Consider the following 21,078-nt stretch of genomic DNA (forward strand, 5'->3'; position numbering starts at 1 on the left):
ACCGCCGGGTCTTGTATGGTCAAGGACGAAGAGAGGATTCTTCCCATACACTGATGATGGATCACCAGTCTGCACCCAGTGCTGGGAAGTTGGACATGTAAGGCATCACTGTCAGCAATCACCACAACTCACAGCTGAGGTTCAATCTGTGAGCAACAGTGAACCCATTGTTTCACAGCCAACCCACCAAGTAGAACAACGAACCAATGAGCCACAAGCTGATGCAATGTACAATACAGATGCAAGTCACTCAATTCAAGCATCGAGAAATAGAAACTTTAACACTGGGCAGCCAAACAAGAGCAGGCATAACAGAGTCCGGAGGCCAGATAGACAAAGAAGAAACTACAGGCATTTTAACCAGCCACAAAGACGATTTCGCTCACTGCTCCCTATCACACTTTCTACAGCTTCCCAATCATTATGTTTAGAGAAAGACAGACCACTCTGTATGACCGATGGAACCAGCACGTTACAAACTGGAAATATGCTTGTCGTTCCAGAAGACACTGACAAGAAACAGTTGTTTCAGTTTTCAGAAACCTACTAGGCTGAACGCCCCGGGACGGGTCGTTTCAAGCTAGGGGCTCTGTAGTGGAGTGGATATCTTTTTAGAAAAACACCGGCCACCCCGATATCCACGTGACCCTTCACCCTAGATGGCACCTTGTGTCCGCGCATGACAAGGCAGACCAACGTGGGCACTGTCCATTCGACCGGCATCTCTTATCGCTGTAATGTCCGTATGTTACTGGACCTAAGTCGTCTCCACTCCCTTTTGTGCTTGGTTCTACACCATGTGTTCACGTATGGCTGCAGGTAATCACATTTTACTTATTCATATTGTAGATTGTACATTTAATTAGTAGTTGATATAGAATATCACTACCGCGGTTTTTGTTCATGTTGGACTATTCTTATTTTTAGAGGCCAGCATGTAGATGAATTCATTTATTGAAATGCGTACCTGTAGTATTCTATCTAGAATGTTAACTGTCGATCTTGTAAATGTATTTTTACAACAAGTGTTTACATACTAGCTTTTAAGAAACATTGTATTTGTGAGTGTATAGATTCGTTCTATTTAATTGTTGTAGTTTTTTGTAAGGAAAGTAAAGAGCGAAACTCTTCAAACAATGTATATTAGTTTTATGTAGAACAGCTAGTTGATTTATTTTTAGAGAACTACATTGTCTTTTATTTTTATAATGTTTCGGGTGTTCCATATCTCTCTTGTGTTTGTATAAGAGAGGTTGGTTTACACTATATGATTTTCTTTTCGTTTTTTGTTAAGATTTAGTATTTAGACTTTGATGTTGTGTGTACAACTTGGTCTAACCATTTAGGCTTATTAATTATGTTTAGTTTATGTTTATTTGTAATTATGTTTTATGTTTGCCTTTGGCAGGTCTTTAGTGTATAGTAAAGTTTGGAATCGTCCTACGAGTTGCCTTTCACCATTTAAAATTTAGTTGTCTTCTGTGCCAAACCCACCACAATGATAAGAGATAACATATACCCAGTAACTCTATCAAGTGACTGTCTCAAACTAACTCAAGGTTGAAAGAGTTCACCTTGTTAAACCATGAGTTTTGAATAACACTCATAACATCAAAACAGGATATCTACACTATGGCACCAACTTTGAGGTGGTGACAATATGGCACATTAAACTATAATTTAAGAAACTTCGTTAATATATTTTCATTTTTTAATTCAAAGACTTATATTTCATTACAGGATCAATATCCGCAAGTTCTAATAGAACACAACTGTCAAAAACATCTATCATATCCATCCGGATTTCCAGACTTGCAAAGGTCAGTCCGTTTGAATTTCTTGACAGATTCAATCACGATTAAGGACAAAAAAGAGCACGAACATAAAATCAATCACTCGGAATGTTCGGAAACTGAGTGGTCTACCCCTGAAGTAAGTACTTTAGAATACAAATTCCAATGGAGTGATAAGTAAGTAGTAATATAATAAACTCAGGGTCCACCTCCTGCATGGGTGGACTGGCTACATGGATATTAGGGCAATAGCCCGGTGGGCTAGTGCCAAAATGGGCAGGCAGGGCCAACGAAAGGTCCGTATGGATATAAATATGACTTGGATGAAATTGTTAATAGTTTTATAATATTCTTTTTTTAAAGTGACTACCTGAGATTCGTGTTTAAAATATCTTTTACAGAATCTACTCTATTAACACATTTTCAGATATGATGTAGTAGCCTACATCCGAAGACAGCCCTGATAATAGGCTTTATCCAATACATTAAGCTATTCAACTAATAAACTAATATCTTTAAATTATAGATTTAACTAAATTCAGCATTATTTCAACTAATTAATTCAAATTAACAACTTTTAGTTTAGGACTATTTTGTCTCACTCGCCTTATTATTTTATACTCATCTAGTTATATTATATTATTTAGTCTATATTTATTATTATATCCTTAGATTTTATATCTAGTCAGTCTAGACTAGTAGAGTCTAGTGTCAGACTTAAACTTTAATTAAGGCTTAAGATCTACTAATCATCTAATAATACTACTAATAATAACTAATAGTAATATTGTAGATCTATATAGTTATACACATAAAAATATTGAATTTTATAGACATAGACAAATATTTAGACTATAATTAGATCTAGATCTAGTCTAGGTCTATATTTTGAATAAACCATTTGTTTTGATTTGATTGTCATTGTAAATTAGCTTTCACTTTAGATTTAGATTTAACTTAGGCATTGTAAACCTCAAACTAGATTTAGACTAGATCTTTAAAAACTAAAATCAACAACAGCCATCATGAAATTGCTCTGGCTATTTATCCTAATAATTACTAAATACACACTAGCTGAACACAGAACTAGATCTATCTGTGTCAACACTTAACTTTAAACAGTCATAATCAATCATCACACTTTAGATCAATGCAACTTCAAAATAACCTAACATACACATCCATAAAATTGAAGACGATTACCCATCACAAATGGAATTTCTCAATCAATGATGAAATAATATTTTTCATATCTCTTCTAGTTTTCGAGATCTGAGTGTGACAGACGGACAGACGAACAGACGGACATTTTGCACAAACCTAATAGCAGCTTTTTCCCCTTAGGGGGGCCGCTAAAAATGGAATCCAAAAACTATTAGCCAACACCAAACCAAACAGATTCTGGACCTGATGGTATTCCAGATAGATTATTCAAAGAATTAAGCAATGAACTAGCCCAAGTGTTCAAAATACTCTTTCGGGCATCAGTTAACTAGGACAGAGTACCAAAGGATTTTTCTAAGGCTTTTGACAAAGTTTACCACAATAGTTTACTTAAAAAATTAAAATTTTTCGGCATCAATGGACCATCGCATCAGTGGATAAAAGATTTTCTGATAGGGAGAAAACAAACTGTAATAATAAATGGCTCTAAATCAACACCGATAACAGTAAACTCAGGCGTACCTCAAGGAAAAGTCTTAGGTCCACTACTATTTTTTATTTACATAAATGATTTACCAAATTGCATTGATTCAGGAACAAAAGTCAGATTATTTGCCGACGATTGCATAATATACAGAACAATAAAAACAACACAAAATACAGAAATTTAAACAAAGAGAATTAGATAAATTATACAAATGGGAATCAAATTGGAGCATGTCTAACCACCCAGAAAAATATCAGTTATAAAGAGTAACAAAAAAACTAAAACAAATTAATTCCACTTATCTTATTCATGGTAAACCAGTAACACAGACTAAAAACGCAAAATACCTAGGTGTTATAATAAATGAAAAACTGTCATGGAATCCCCATATTGATGAGGCTATTAAAAAAAATCAAACAATGCATTAGGGTTTATTAAAAGAAATTTCTATAAATCAAATAAGAACATAAAACTAAAATGTTATTTAACCTTGGTTAGGCCAATAATAGAATATGCATCCTATGTTTGGGACCCCTCAACTCCAGAAAACATTAAGAAACTGGAACAGACACAAAATAGAGCATTGAGATTCATAACAAACGAATATTAACATTTGCTTAGAGTAACACCCTTAGTAAAATCACTAAATTTAGAAAGCCTTGAGGAAAGAAGACTCAAAAGTAAAGTAGCAATCATACATAAAACACTGAACCCTAATCTTCAAATACATAAAAATAAATAAAATACTCAGAAAGACACAAAGATTAAGGCACATTCATCATCCCATATGCTAGGACAAATTTGTACTAATACTCCTTCTTCCCTAGTGCTATTAGAGCATTGAATGGGTTGCCTGAACCAGCCAGGAAAACCAGTGACTTGGCAGAATTTAAGTCATTGGTTAATATGCATGACTGAATGCATGACGCGTAGGACGTAATCATCTTCTATTTTTGAAGTAACGTCTGTATTATATGTGGTGGGTTTGGCACAGAAGTACATACTAAATGGCATGACAAAGGCAACTTGTGGGCCGATTTCAATTTCTTTATTACACACTAAAGACCTGCCAAAGGCAAACATAAAACATAATTACACATGGGCATAAACCAAACATAATTAATAGGCCTAAATGGTTAGATCAAGTTGTACACACAACATCGAAGTCTAAATACTAGATCTAACAAAAAAAAAAAAAAAAAAGAAAATCTTATGGTGTAAACCAATCATCTCTTTAACAAACACAAGAGCGATATGGAACACCCAAAACATTATAAAAATAAATGACAACGTAGTTCTCTAAAAATAAATCAATTAGTTGTTCTACATAAAACTAACATACATTGTTTAAAGAGTTTCGCTCTTTCCTTTCCTTACAAAAACTATAACAATTAACTAGAACAAACCTATACACTGTTTCTTAAAAGCCAGTACCTACACACTGGTTGTAAAAATACATTTACAAAATGGACAGTTAACATTCTATGTCTAGTATACTACAGGTACGCATTTCAATAAATGAATTCATCTACATGCTGGCTTCTAAAAATAAGAATAGTCCAACATGAACAAAAACCGCGGTAGTGATATTCTATATAAACTACTAATTAAAATTTAAATTACAATCTAATATGAGTAAGTAAAATGTGATTACCTGCAGCCATACGTAAACACATGGTGTAGAACCAGGCACAAAAGGGTCTGTTGAGACGACGTAGGTCCAGTAACGTACGGACACTACAGTGACAAGAGATGCCGGTAGAATGGACAGTTCCCACGCTGTCCTGCCCTTTTACGCTCGGACACAAGACGCCACCTAGAGGAAAACGTCACGTGAATATTGAGGTGGCCGGTGTGGCCTCATCAAGTATCCGCCCCACTACATATATAAGATAAGATAAGAAGATTAGATAAGATAAAAAGATTCTAAAGCCACATAATGCCTATAATTTTTACAAAGATATAGAGCATGAGTACAGTTATCGATACATTATCAAACTTTACATAATTATTTTGAGGACAGTTAAACATAGAATTAAATGCCCTAAATGATAAAAAGCTTGAGGGCCGAATGGTATAAAAAAAAAAGTCTGGGCCGATTTTTACACCCAGTCAGCCCCTGGTATCTGGTACTAAGACAAACATGAAGTTCTTCATCCGTTGTAAGTGTTAATGTGACGAACGTGTTGTCCTACCCATAATGTAAGTTGTAATACAGTGATTATATGTAATAAAATATTCTTTGTTAACACCATTATTAAGACAATCACATCGGATATGATCATCTAGGAAACACAAGCAATGCAATGTTGGTCCTGTTGGTGTCGAGAAGGCCTTTGGGGAGCGTAAACGAAGAGCGAAGTTATAACTATCAAGATGGTTTACGATCAAGACACCTCACGGAAACGAGACGAAGTCACGATTCAAGTCCAGTACAATGATGGCAGGCAGGGTTGACCTATGCGGCCGCAGTGGGACCCTCACTTTAATAAGCCCCGCACACGTTCTAGGAGTACATTATTAATTTAAACCATTATAACTTAACAGGGTTCTCGCGGTCTTCTGATTTTCCAGGAGCTTCAGAAAATCTTATAAAATAGCAAACTATTCAAAAAAGCTATGGGAAACTCATAAAATAATAAAAATCTACTGAAAACTCATAAAATAGACAAAATTGTCTTTTAGCTAATCTGTCCAATAATGAAAGTTAAACTGTATTCGCAAACTACTTTGTTGCACTCAGAATATCTTTAACAATACCCCTAACAGTGACATTTGTTGCAATACCCCTAACTGTGACATTTGTTGAAAGAAGCTTCTCGCGCCTCAAGCTAATAAAAAATTACTTGAGGTCAACAATTCACGAAAAAAGGTAATTTGACAATTCTTGTGATTTATTTAAGAAACAGAATTTTGATGATATACTGTATGACTTCACTACATGCAAGACTCGTAAAATTTGATCGTGATTTTGTATTTAGTAAAGATGAAATATAATGAAAAGATGCATTTATTTTGTAAAACAAAATCTTAATTTTCACGTATTATAATTATCCCTGTCTAGATTGGGCCCCACCCAATCGTTCCGCACAGGGTCTCCAAAATGATGCAGTGTTAAGTCAGTCCAGAATATTTAAAACCATTACATGACGGAGAGGCCGTAGAGTTTGGCACAGCAGTACAGAGATTTTACAAAACTACAACTGCATCAGAGATCTTTAATTTGCAGATGACTGTGCCCTAAAGGTCTCAAACGATGAAGACCTTCAAAAGAGCCTGTCCCTCTGCCCTAATGCCTGCTAACATTTTGCCCTCACCATAAATGTAAAAAAGACATAAGTGCTTCACAGAACCAGACATTCTTATAGATGGCCAGAAATCAGCAAACGTCAAAAAGTTTGTCTATCTGGGAAGCACCATATCAGCAAACACCAACGTAGAAGATAAGTTTGACTTCCGTGTTGCTCGTGCCAGTGCTGCTTTTTGGAAGACTTCAAGGACAAGTGTGGCAACGGAGAGGACTCATTAGCATATCCACCAAATTGAAAGTCTAGAGTGCTGTAATTCTACGGTCACTCTTATATGCATCAGAGTGAAGGACCTTATATTCCCGCTACAAATAAAAAATAAACTCCTTCCACCTACGCTAAGGCAAGAGTTGGCAACCTTTTGAGTCGGAAGAGCTGAAAATTACAGTTTACACAATTGTAATGCTTTTAAAGAGCCATGAGATTTTTTTTCTTGCAAACAATAAACAATACTTGCATAAATAAAGTTTTTGATTAAAAAGAAACGAATCTCTTTATTCATAAGAAAAAATATCAATTAAAGTTTACATAAATAATGTATTACACAACAACTTAGATATTATATATATATTATGGTATTATTAGATATATACTTATTACGGATAAAATTTAAACATTACATACAATTATAACCTGTACTTCAATAACAAACATTTAAGCAAACAAGTTTAGTTGTAACAATGGTTTTGCATGGTTTTTGGAAACTTTGGATAAATTAGACTCATAGCTTGTTTTAAATTTCAAATTCAAATTTATATTTTCATTTGTTAGTTGGCTTCTTAGTTTACTTTTACTTAATTTCATGCAAGAGAACGCTTGCTCGCACGAATATGTCGATCCAACGATTGTCAGCATTCTAAATGCCAACTTTTTTACCTGACTGTAGCAATCTGGAAGACTATTCCATGCGTCGACTATAAGTGGCTTATCTCGCGGCATTTCACTTGTGTTACGTTACATACATTTTTGGACCTTCAACTCTAACAACCTGATTTTCAACTCTGTAAAATCTCCACCTTGTCAGGTTTAACTTCTTTGCTTTGGCTCTGGCCTGGCTCGTTAGGGGTTATAATTAAATATTTACCTTTTAATAACACTTTTTACTAAACACACTTCAACTCCAGCTATCTGTGAATATGATAATACTTAAATATTTAATAAAGCACATATAAATACATAAACGCCAGTCCAGTCAGATCATAATTGTGCAAGATTATTCACATTCATAACCTTGGAGTACATAAACCAGGGATATAACTATTATACTAAAATATTAAACTAACATATTCACTCTCGCCATACCTCCCACAGACACACGCCACACAACTTTACTATTTAAATCGTTTAATGGCATTTCCAGAGATCCAGTAAAAATTCCAAAATGGCTCGATTTGGATTTCGGCACTTTTAAGTTGAGATCTTTTTTTAAAAATGCTACAAACGTTTTGTTTGTTTTGAATTGCTCAAATATATTAATAAATCCATCTTTAATTTTTCTTTATAAATGTTGTAATAAGATTAGTGTCAACAGTTGCACTGATTTTATCGCAATATTCTTTTACAAATTGATAGTGAAGTAATTGAATAATATCTGAATAATTCCCCACTGGTCCATAAATGAGATTGGACTATAGCGCCCTGAGCATGCTATAAGCATGAGAGTAGCGCTATATAAAAGCAATAATTATTAAGCTATAATAATAATAGTTATTTTTTTAAAGAGAGATTTTAATCGATTATTTATCATTAGTAAATTTTTCATATACATTTTCATATAAATTTTGGAAAACTTTTGGCGACGATTAGTAAGAAAATTTATTCGTACATAATTCGTAACATTTTTTACTGATGGGACGCGGTCTGTCCTACCCTTCATAGATGTATGGGACTGCATCAGGATTGTGTGGAAGCTTTGCTGAACCGCTCTTTGAAGGACTTCAGTATCTGGTATTTTTTAATTGCCACGTGACATTCAGTATTTTTCTTAGACATGTTTTGCGGACGTGGTTCATTCTTTTTCTGTAGACTGACCCCTTTTCTGAGGCAATGAGCAATGCAGGAATGATGACAGCTCGATAGATCCCTAGCTTTGTATTTGTGGTGATACCTTGTCTGACAGTCTGCCTTAGGATGCACTGGCCATGGCGATTGTCACAGCCCAAAAACTTGCTGACAAAGTCATTCAATTAATCACAGAATTAATTATTATCTATTTATTTTACCTCAAGTATTTCTTTCTTTTATGCCTAATTTCAACACTAAGCCCACTTTTTCATCTTCTTTGCTAAACTGAGTTTACCACATTTGCGACAACGTGGCCAAAAAGCATTCGCTTTTGTCCCCTTGACTCGGGAAAAGATAAACAGACCTAACACGGGCGTTGGCCATTGGCGCCATCAAGTGTCAGACGTTTACGGTCAACACCACTTGGGAAAACCAAGCAATCCCGCACTTTCTGACATACTACCCACGTCTCTCTTTGATCAAGGAAATAATCCGTGTCGACACGCCTCTTGACATTTCTAGGTGCGACTCCATTCTCGAGTCTAATTCATTCAAGTGGGATATAATCCTTAGTCTATCGTCCCTCCATTTTCCGCCCATCTCTTCCTGACCTTTATAAGCTAGACTAAGTCGGAATGGACACACTTCGTCACTTTCTCCATCTCGATGACAGTCGAGTCCGGACTATATCCTTCATTCTTACTTTTAGAGGAATACCTGGTGGTAAGCCGAACTTTATCACAGTTCCATCTCAATTAGTTTGTGTGTAGTTCTTGCTGGATAATATTGTTTGTATTTAACCTATTTCAATTATGTTTAATGTGTACATTGTGTATTTCCAACTTGCGTGAGTAAAAAACATAATTATTTCATATGTACATATTTAATTGCATTAACTTATGTCCACCATGTGTTAATATTATTATCTCTACATTGGTCAATTGATCATTCTCGCAACCTTGTATACATTTGTACATCTTATTATATTTCCTTTATCTCGACTGATCGTCTTGATGCCTATTCCAACGCACGATTACTACGCTTAAAAAGGATATTTAAATTATCTCCCCTTATTCATTTTACTTAGTCGGGAGTTGTGCCCCTTGAAAGGGTACTCTCAACATTTATGTTCACTCCATTGTGCATGGTCGACGACCGCATGTACATAATGGCGTCCCAGTCGCTGAATATTATCTATTCCCCTCTTTCCACTTGAAATTAGAGATTATTGTCTTCTTTCCTCTATACGTTTTATATTGCTATTTTCAGCCATCTATTTAACCAATCCCATGATTTGCCGTCATCTCCCCATTGTAGTCAAATCAATTTTACCTATCTGACGAATGCACCTCAGTCGAGGACATTGATAAGATGCATGAGAGACAAGTCCTAACTTGTCTTTCTTTATCCGCAGGCTCCTTCGGGTGTCTGCCTATTTGGCCTACTTGTCAACCTATTTGACTACCTACTTGTCAACCTATTTGACTACCTACTTGTCAACCTATTTGACTACCTACTTGTCAACCTATTTGACTACCTACTTGTCAACCTATTTGACTACCTACTTGTCAACTTATTTGACTACCCTACTTGTCAACCTATTTGACTACCTACTTGTCAACCTATTTGACTACCTACTTGTCATTACTTGTCAGCCTACTTGGTGCTGTCTGCATGTTTGGCATTACGGGCCTTCTGGATACCGCACACCTATTAGACTCTACGCTCCCCGAGACTACGTGTCTATGCGTGAAATGTTAATCTCGCCAACTCATCGCAACTTACTGAACCTAACCTGTTAACAACGCTACCCGCAGCACACTTCGTGCCCATTGTAGTCGGCCACCCGCCCTGATGTGCCCACAACAGGCCACAGTGACTTTGGATTGAGACTCCACAAGTGCTGAGTCATCGGTAACTCTCTACCCGCTAGAGCGCCACCTCCAGCTGCAAGGTCTCTACCCAGGAGCACAGCCAGCTACTACCTCGATAGGACAACCAGATAAGTTCAGAGGACAAAAGTGACATGTACTCTCTCATAAAATGCCAAGTATGATGATACAATATCCCTAAGAGATAGGTGCAAATCCCCTCCCTCCATTTTATTCTTCCTTGTATATTTTATGTAAATAAATACCCATCAATTCTTTAAAGTTTTTGTATCTTTCTCCGTTGTTTGTTTTGTTGCGTGCCTGCTCCCGATATATCTCAAATGGCCCAGTTGGCTGCAAGCTCAAAAAAAATCTTCCCCTAGACACCAAACAAGCCACAAATACACGCATACACGAGGGCAGCCACAGCGATACGCATCACCCCACCAAATCGGCCAACAAACTAGAAAGGTGTGGAGGGAGGCGAAATAATCTAAAAATATGTTGAAATATAAATAATGTGTGATTTCTTTACTAAAATTTGTCCAGTCCTTCCTTCGCGGGAATTGACCCTTCCGCCCCCCGGCGGATCCAGTGTTTGCGGGCGGTGGTAGGGGCGATATGTAATGTTCCGCTTAAAAATGTAAGTGTTTTGATAACAAAATGTACATATACACACTATATCTTTTACTGCTTTTTCCCCAGGGTCGCTGCTTAAAAATGTACTGTACTGAAGGTAAACATCTGAGTGATGATGACTGTGTGGAAAACATCAAGGATGTTGCCGGTATCGAATACACTCTAAATATGCTCTTTGTCTTACACAGTTCAGACGACCACGTGACCTGGTCAAAGTTCAAGGCTATTTTTTCTCAATTTGAATTGCTTCAGTTATTCACATTACATGTAAGAAAATAGACACAGTCAAATCTGATTAGTCGAACTGCCACACTGATACATTCTTTTCCCCGTTTAAAGGCAACAGTATGGGAACTTGAGTCTTGTATCAGGTCGAGGAGTGCGGCTGTGTTTTTTAGTCTTCCTGTCACCGTTCAAAGAGAGCTCCCGTGGTGAACTTTCCCATTACTGACGTGTTCTCATGACTTCTCAGTGTACTAATGTGTAGTTCTATAGAACGTGGTCTATCCAACGTTACCGTATCCATTTAACAGTGTCGACATTGAGAGCCAATTTTTTTTTTCATTCTAGCAAAGTATGTCCAGACTCGACAATAACCTTTTCCTAAATAACACAATCGTTACGGGTAACGAGGGTATCGTGTCGCCAGCACAATGATCAACCTCCTTTATTTTTCCCCAACTAATATTAGGTACCCATTATAGCTGGGTGCTCTAGACCTTTACCTTTTAGCAACTACTCAGCTACTGTGCCTTAATTCAATAGACTTAATATATTAGAATACAGCTCCCTTGTAGTCACTAGGTAATTTAATGATTCATTTTTTTCTATAAAATACATTTTTTTAACAGATTGAATTTCAGCTGCAGTTACTTAGTAGCGAATATAAAATTCAAATTTTGATCAAAGAAGGAAATTATCCTTGCATTCCGTCGCAGCAAACGGACAATAGCTCTCAAGTGACTTTTATCACTCAAGGAACAATTTTTGCTCCTGAATCTTATTCAAGAACACAATTTGAACAAAAAGTGATTTCTAACTTAATGAAAAAAGACCTTTGTATGTATCTGTCCAGGACAGACTTTGTTCAGCTTCAACCAATTGTTATTCTAAGACAATCCGTGTTCAGTAAATATTCCTTCTTTGAACTATGTGGCATAGAACTAAAAAACGATCTTCAGTACTCTCATTTTTACGAAAATCGAGAAAGTAATATTATTAAAATAATCTCTAGTTCACCTGACCAGAAAGAAAACTTAATTTCACTGGAACTATATACTTATGAACTATTCATAGGACTCTTACAGCCTTTTTTTAGTAATAGTATATATTTAACTCAGATACTTGTGTGTACGTTTGTGAGTTTTAACCAAACAGATTACCAGATGACCATTAATGATTCAGTGATACCACAGCAAGTCAGTATAACAATAAGTCTTAATGTGACTGAAGTACACATCACAGACTACAAGGAACTTATTATGATCGATATCAATACAAACGGACGACTGGATGTATGCACAGACTTACTGGATTTGAAAATAAAGGGGAGTAACAATACAAAATCAACATTGTATTAAAAATAGTATGATATATTCGTATAGTGTGGCTAAGATATTTTTTAATATATATATATATATATATATATATATATATATATATATATATATATATATATATATATATATATATATATATATATGTAGTTTTTTTTGTAAAATCTTTAAATATTCTCAACCGAAAGAATGACTGTTCTACCTCTACGTAATAAGATACAATTGTTTCATAATAAAGAAGTACAGAAAAGCTTTCTCTTTGTTCTAGAAATGAATAATAATTTTTCTGTGTGGTACATTACTAAATGTTAACAATTATTAAAAAAAAAAAAAAAAAAAAAAAAAAGTTATAATAATCGAAAGAAAGCAACGTGTTCTTTGAAACTTAAATTAAAATTTATAAATTTTGTGTAATCATTTCTGTCCGTCTGTCTGTCTGTGTAGCTCCATTACATTTAGAAATTTTCAGCTAAAAGAGTGTTTTAAATTTTCCTTAGCCAAACATTTGGTAAAAAAAAAATAACAAAAGGGTATTAGTATTATCTCATGAAGTCAGAGGCAGCTTCAGACAGCTCCAACCATTGACTAATTATGTAAGTCATTTTTCATTTGAACGAAAAAAAAAGGTAATATCACAACGGAATAACAATGTACATAGTCTTATATCTTTGATAACGTAAACTACAATTGAATTTTAAAAATGTGCGGAATATGTACATACAACTTGCATTTCTAGCCTTTACAGAGGAAGCTCGAAAAACAGAATTCTAGAACTCATGGAAGTAGCCAGGGGGTCTGGTTTCAAAGACCTCCCCCCCCTAAAAAAAAAATCCACCCGCCCAGTGGCGGAATATTTTTTTCAGATTTTTTTGTTATATTTTTTTTAAGGTGAGATTTGAATGCTAAACTATCTCATATAAATGGAAGGGGTTGGGGGGATAAATCTTCCTGGCTAAGCCCGAACCAGACCTAGATGAATGTAATATAACAGAGAGAAATGATTCCACCCTGATCTACCGCACCAGGTGACACCAACGCTGTCTGGGAGGTTTCCGTGCTGTTATTAGGTGATCAGTTGACGCTTCTCTACTTATTCCAGAAAAGTCTTATCAAAGGCGACGTGTTGTCTTGTTTGCTTTTATATAAAAAATTACGCCAAGTGATGTTTACATTTTATTACTTTAAACCACGGGTTCGCAACCTGTGTATCGCGACCCCTCTGGGGGTCGATTGACCATTTGCCAAGGGTCGCTTATGTCTATTCTTCTATTGCTGTATGTGTGTGTCGGGGGGGGGGGGTCGCGGCAGAGTGGGGGATTGTAAAAAGGGGTCGCCGAGCTTAAAAGGTTGAGAACCGCTGCTTTAAACGATCAAAACAAGATCCTTATGTCCATGCAGTGCGGAATCTTGGAGTTTTCTTCGACTCAACACTATCTTTCGACCCACACACAAGTCAGGTCTGCAAAGGTCTTTATCTGCAGATGCGCAGATTAGGCCAGATCCGACCATATTTAACAACGGAGTCAACAAAAACGCTAGCAGTGGCATTCATACTCTCCCACCTTGACTACTGCAACGCCGTGCTAGCAGGTATACCTGATGACAAAATAGCCAAGGTGCAACGTATACAGAACAACGCCGCTCGAATAGTCTTTAAAAAAATAGACAAGATTCTGCTACTACGCTCTTGCGCACGCTCCATTGGCTTCCAGTGAAAGCTAAGATCGATTACAAGGTCGCCACACTTTGTCATCAGTGTATATATAACAATGAGATGCCCTTGTACCTTAGCGAACTGATTACTCCATATGTCCCCCAGAGAGACCTGCGCTCAATGGACTCAACGCTTTTAGTAGTGCCACGTTTCTCCCTCAAAAACTACGGTCTGCGGGCTTTTTCAGTTCACGGACCAAATGTTTGGAACTCATTCCCCATTGATCTCAGACAGACAACATGCTAGACTACTTTCAAGATTAAGACCTATCTGTTTAAAACTTTTTTAGATTAACTGTCATTTTAGCTCTCGTGTTTGTGTTTGTAATATTACTACAGCGCCTTGAGCCTACATTTTGTTTGTTAACAGCGCTTAATAAATGAAAATTATTATTAAACACGACAGAATTTAACATCAATCATGAGAACTGAAAACATATAGATCTACAAATTATAACATTAAACATAAACTTATGTTATATTAGATTTAATCTAAAAAAGGATCCTACTTTTATTCTTATCCATAGCACATATGTATTGTTTTAAAAGAGGTGTATTTTTATGAAAAATCTCCTAGCATAATTTAAAAAAAAAAGGATTGCTATCAAACGATAAAAAGTAGCCGGTGTACCAGAACTTTGCAAGACATACCTTTTTCAACATCTTTTCTAGTTATTACCATCTAAACGTTACTGGGCAAACAGACCACACAAAACAAATAGCGGCTTTCCCCCTCACGGAGGCCGCAAAAATGTGTAATAGTTTTTCTTTAATGAAAATATTCAATTTTCAAACAGTGCGTACATTTTTTTTTCGTGTACTAAAATGGTAAAAACAAGGTTCGAATGGAATAATAATAAAGCTTGTTTTCAGGTCTGAAGATTAATGAGGAATGCAAAATTTTCCGTGGATACTTAGTCCCAGCTGTGATCTACATATTTTGCCATATCCCCGCAAGCATAACCATTGTCCGCCTAAGGTCGATTAAGATTTAGGTTTCGCTTTCTATGTCTGTCATTTACAGAGGATTTTATTTTGGTCTTTGTAGTTGATCTCCAGCTGACTCGTTCCAAAGCCGCATGCAAAATGGTGCTCTCTTCTATGAATGCTAAGACAAGTTGTCTCCTAAGCTGCACCACAATTCCAGATACCACCTCATCGTGGTGGCCGCGTGAACACCCCTCGTGAAGTTGGCCAAGTGGAACTGGTTTTTGGTTACATGTTTTAATGGCTAGATGTCCAATGTAATAGTAGCCACACGCCTTCGCCCCCCCCCCCCAGTGTGTGGGGGAACATGGCTAGCTAAGTAGTCACTCTATCTGACTAACAAGGTTAGGTACGAGGGCAAAAAGAACGGAGTTTAAAGTGCTACGATACAGCGCGCCACTAAGGTTGAGAGGCCTCGAAGCCAGTGTTTCCGAAAACGCCGACCTTACTTTAAGCCGCCGCGCCGACGGCATTGGAAACGAACGTTGAAAGAAACGGTCTCTAAAATTTCTCCTCTCTCGAAGGGAAAGCAGGCAGTGCCGAAAATGGGCCCAGCAGTCTTGGGCACCAGCCCAAGACATTCAACTATTGTCTCAACGATGGGACAGTCCGATTGTCTAACATGCAACAAGTCCGCCCCACTTTTGGGACAATATCTCTCTATCATTTCAAATGTCAAGTTCAATAATCGAAAAAGCAGGTATGAGCAGTACCGATGCCATAGGTTTCGTCCACATAACGGCAACGATGGTTTTTTTTTTTTTTTTTTTGTCTCAAAGGTTGCTACTATTGGAAAAGAAATCAAATTGCGAGGGAAAGGTTCCCTCTACCGGACATACACCAGGATGTGAGACAGCTGGCCAGCGTTCCTCGGGCCCAGTCCACTGTACCAGAGCGCCATGATTCTAGATCTAACCTGAATTCTAGGTTTAGTTCTAAATCTTTATCTAGAGTCTAGATCTGACCTAGTCTAGATTCTAGATATAGTTTAACTCTAGATTCTAGATCCAAATCTAAACTAGATCTAGAACTAATCTAGAAATCTATCTACATTCTAGATTTCAATTCTAGACCTTTACATCATCTGCCCCATAGATCACTTGGTCTGAAGGGGAAACTTTATCTTTAGAGATGTTTTATTAAAAAAAGATAATGATTACGTCCTACGCGTCATGCATTTAGTCATCCATATTAACTAACGACTAAATTCTACTCATCACTGGTTTTCCTGGCTAGCCCAGATAACCCATTCCATGTTCGTATAGCACTAGGGAAGAAGGAGCATTTGTACTAATTCGTCCTAGCATATGAAACTAGGAATGTACATTTATCTTTGTGTCTTTCTGAGTATTTTATTAAGTTTTGTTTTTGTATTTGAAGATTATGTTTCAGTGTTTGATCATGGAACTATACTAATGGAACACCAGCTTCGAGATTTCATGATCAGAGTGCCGTCGCGCATCTTTTTTCGCGCACCATACCAATTTGAAAAATCGATGAGGATGCCAAAGAAGAAATTTACTCCGAGAGCCACTTGGATTGACCTTCATTGAGAGTAAAACTTCCCCACACTATATTTTATTAGATCTGTAAAAACTTTATCCATTTTCTGACTATCTGATAAAATAGATACAATTTCCCTGAATAATGGATCGTCACAAAAGATTTTTTTTTAAGGCCACTTCATTAAAATAGGTGTTTCCAGTACTTCCTCATTTGGGTATTTTACACAAAATCTGGATTTTTTTTTATGTACATGTCATTTTTATCATCTGTCCCGCGCAACCAAACCATCCACTTTTCCCGGTCACCAATGTTCTTAACAAGATATCAAGAGAGAGAGGCTGGTCCATTATTTGCGTAGTCCAGCCAGCTTATTTTTTTTGACAACCTTTTTTCGTTCTCTCTCATGAAGGATATGTTTTGAAAATTAGTCTTACAAAATACAATTCCAAACCAACTCATGCAGTTATCGTCTTTTCACAGTATTGAGGAGTCATCCTTTTTGCTAGCCAGAGTGTTAATTGGCAAAAGTGAAAAATTCATTTTCTTTAATTTTTTAAAGTAAATATTCATAACTATATCTTTTATATAATAATATATTTTTAAAATAATAATCTTTTATATAGACATGCTTTAATAGATCTAATAAATGATTAACTCGGACCTACCAATATGGGTATATAAATACTTTAATCTGGGTATTTAAAATTTCGTATGCGAATTTTTAAAAAAACCGAACTTATATTGATCTAGATCTCTTGTATAATATCTAGAATAATATAGATCTACAACACCTAGGCCTAGACTAAAGTTAAAGACTAAGGTCTAGATTTATTTAAAGTTTAAAAAAAAAATCAATAGATCTAATATAGACAGTCATGAGATCCACTCTATTTTATCTAGATCTAGACCATACATGAGATCAATAATTGTCAATATGAATATTTATAGATCTAGTCAAATCTTGTGACTCTAGTCTAGATTCTAGATCTATCGATCATCTATGATCTAGTCTGTCTATACCTATACTTACTATTATACACTTTTACAGTATATGAGTTTACTCATACGAGTCATACTGGCTATGCTAACACTATAGTTAGTATAGTTAATACTTTTTAATAGTAGATCTATAATCTATCAATTCTATCTAAATCTAGACTTCACTTTCACATCACATTCACACAATTATTGATACAGACAGTGAATGAAACGAATACAGTGGTTATACTGATTATACTTAATGTGACGATACTACTTATAGATCTACCAGTTGATAAACATCATCATCATAGATAATAATCTACATCTATAATCATAGTGCCCTTTATTTAGTCAATATAGTCAAGTCAAGATAGTGGAACGTAAACTCGAAGGTTTAATACAATACGGTATGAGTGTATGAGTTAGTATAAGATCTAATTTTGTCACTTTGTATGTGACAGTATGTCAATGTCTCAATTAAAATAATTACTATCATCAGCCATATCATTTTAAATATTTAAAAAGTAGACATAGATTTTTATTATATTATAAATAGATAGATTAGATCTACATATAATTTTACAAACTTTAGAAATGATTGATTTTATTTTTTATTGATAAGCCTTCTAGACTAGATCTCTAGCATCTCTAGCTAGACTCTAACATGTAGATTGTAGATCTTTGAATTGGATCGATATTCACCTTCCTAAATTGTCTCTAAAGACTATAGCTGATTTGAGAGGCCCAACGAGGCAAGACGAGTCTATTAGTACTCTGTCTCTTGATCTATTTAGTAGGCCTACTAAACTAGTGCATTAGCCATAGTGTAGTCAAATCTTGACAACTAGTCTTCTAGATCTAAGCTTCTAGAATAATTAGATCTAGATCCAGTTTAGATTTAGAGTATAAAAGTTTTTACTACCTAAAATACTAAATCTACTGATCTAAATTCTAGATATATAGATCCAGTTCAGATTAGGATATAAAAATATTCTACTAGCTAAAATTCTAAATCTACTGATCTATACTTAATATGTTAGATATTATATGACATCTATCTACAAAAATTATTATTAAGATATAATTATAGATTCTAGACTAGTTATATATGTACATAAAATATATAAATAAAAGATAAAATTTATGCAGGCCTAGGTCCCATAAATTTATAATTGATCCAGATCTATCAGTAAAAGTTACCTTCGATTGGCAGTTTTACCCAATCTAATCTATACAAGACAATTTATAATCCATGCCTTGCCTACACCCCATATATATTAGTTTCCATTCCATGCCATACCCAGACCCATGAGTTCATGAAATAATAAATGATGTGGTGTCAAGTTGGATCTATCCCCTGAAATTCAGTACTTTAATATAAAACTCACATATCTAGTTAATTATTTGCTGACACTCTGATAAACTTGGACTTGTGTGATACATATATGTTTCTTATCAGATTTAATTAATGAAGTTTTGGTGCATTTTAACCAGTAATAAGGCTACAAAAGTAGCATCAGGTGTATTCTAACCATTGGTATTTTTCCTGGCAACATTTCTATTCTAGTCTGTGATAAATTATGAATAAAAAAAAATGTTTGTAATGTTTCAGTTATTAACAAGTAGAACCATGGCAACCAGTTCTGATGATGTTCCAGAATGGCTCAAGGATCATACTTATACTATTTCTACTCTCTGGGCATCCATTCAATATTTAATGTAAGTACTACTATACAATTTTTATTTTAGTTATCTAATAGATGTTTTATGAATTGTGTGATTTTCATGGTCAAGCAACATCCAAATATCTGGGATGGAACTTAACATTTTTCTCTAAGTTTTTTTTTTTATTTATAACACTCTTAAGCACATTCATCTTTCATGAATGCCTAATATACCTTGGTTGTTGTGCAGGCCATTCCTTTACAATAAACTGTTAGATAAAATTAGGCAAAATTGTCTGATAATTTGTATGTTTGATACAACGTTTTCAATTTAATAATATTATTTTTTAATTGTAATGTTTTCAAAAGAAATTAACCAATATGCCTAATTGTATAATTACAGTTATGTTTGGAAATGCAAGAAAAAGGCATGCATTCCTGAAAAGTCAATGATTGGTTGCACCTCTGAAATGCCAGTGTCGTCTCTTTGAATCCTAAGCTTATTTTCTTGGTTACTGGAAGTCCAGATGTTTGGAGTTTCATTTTAAACACCTATATATTCCGAAATGGCCTTCCGATAGGCAAAACCTATTTGCCTAACATGTCATATGCACATAAAGAGGTACCACAGAAATGCTTTAAAGACAAGCTTAGGCGCCAACTTGCTTTAACTGACATAGAATAAGAGAGCACCTGGTTGCATACAGCTTCAGAGCGAGACAGCTGGAGGTCACTTACAAAGGTGTGGTATACACCAATGAAAATTAATTGCCGAGGGTAGACGGCAAAAAGAAAAAAAACAACTGATTCTACCACAGGTGGACAATGGTTATGCCTGTGCTCAGTGTGGCATAATATGTAGGTCACAGCTGGGGCTGAGTAGCCACTGGAAACATAGCATTCCTCATAAGTCTTCGGAATCAAAGACAAGCCTATCATTTTTGTAGAATAGTTTGTAGCTTCTGTAAATGCATGAAATGCCGTCACAAATGACACAAGTCCTCTGTGAGTTTGATCATAGTTTGATGGATTATAAACATCTTACTTCTTTGCCTTATATTAAATGGTCCTTCTGTCTGTTCCACTAGGTTTATCTAAATATCATTGATATATCCTAACATGTCATCAACATAAAAACTAGAATCTCTGCAACTGGTTTACAAGTCAGAAGTCATCAATAACACTTGCCATTTAAAAAACAACAATTTAGATTACTGATTAGTCAAATTAGTGACTGATTATTCGATTCATTTTAGGCCTATAATTTTTTTATGTGAATATATAATGATCCTTTACACTTTGTGACTTTACTAGTAGATCTATACTTTGGAGTAGACTTGTTTGTTGAGCTAAAGTCGGAAGTACACATTGAATTTTACTGTGATCTAGAATCTAGTAATCATCT

At 35.4% G+C, this 21,078-nt stretch overlaps 1 long non-coding RNA gene across 1 annotated transcript; it reads left to right on the forward strand.

Annotated features, from left to right (window-relative positions):
• The first annotated feature begins 18,277 nt into the window (after positions 1-18,277).
• LOC129924484 (uncharacterized) lies at positions 18,278-20,139 on the forward strand. The gene is made up of 3 exons (XR_008776421.1): positions 18,278-18,416; positions 19,622-19,728; positions 20,077-20,139. It is a non-coding gene; the product is annotated as an uncharacterized LOC129924484 (long non-coding RNA).
• The last annotated feature ends 939 nt before the right edge of the window (positions 20,140-21,078 follow it).

This window comes from Biomphalaria glabrata, chromosome 2 (genome assembly GCF_947242115.1).
Source record: "Biomphalaria glabrata chromosome 2, xgBioGlab47.1, whole genome shotgun sequence".
Classification (NCBI taxonomy): Eukaryota; Metazoa; Mollusca; class Gastropoda; family Planorbidae; genus Biomphalaria; species Biomphalaria glabrata.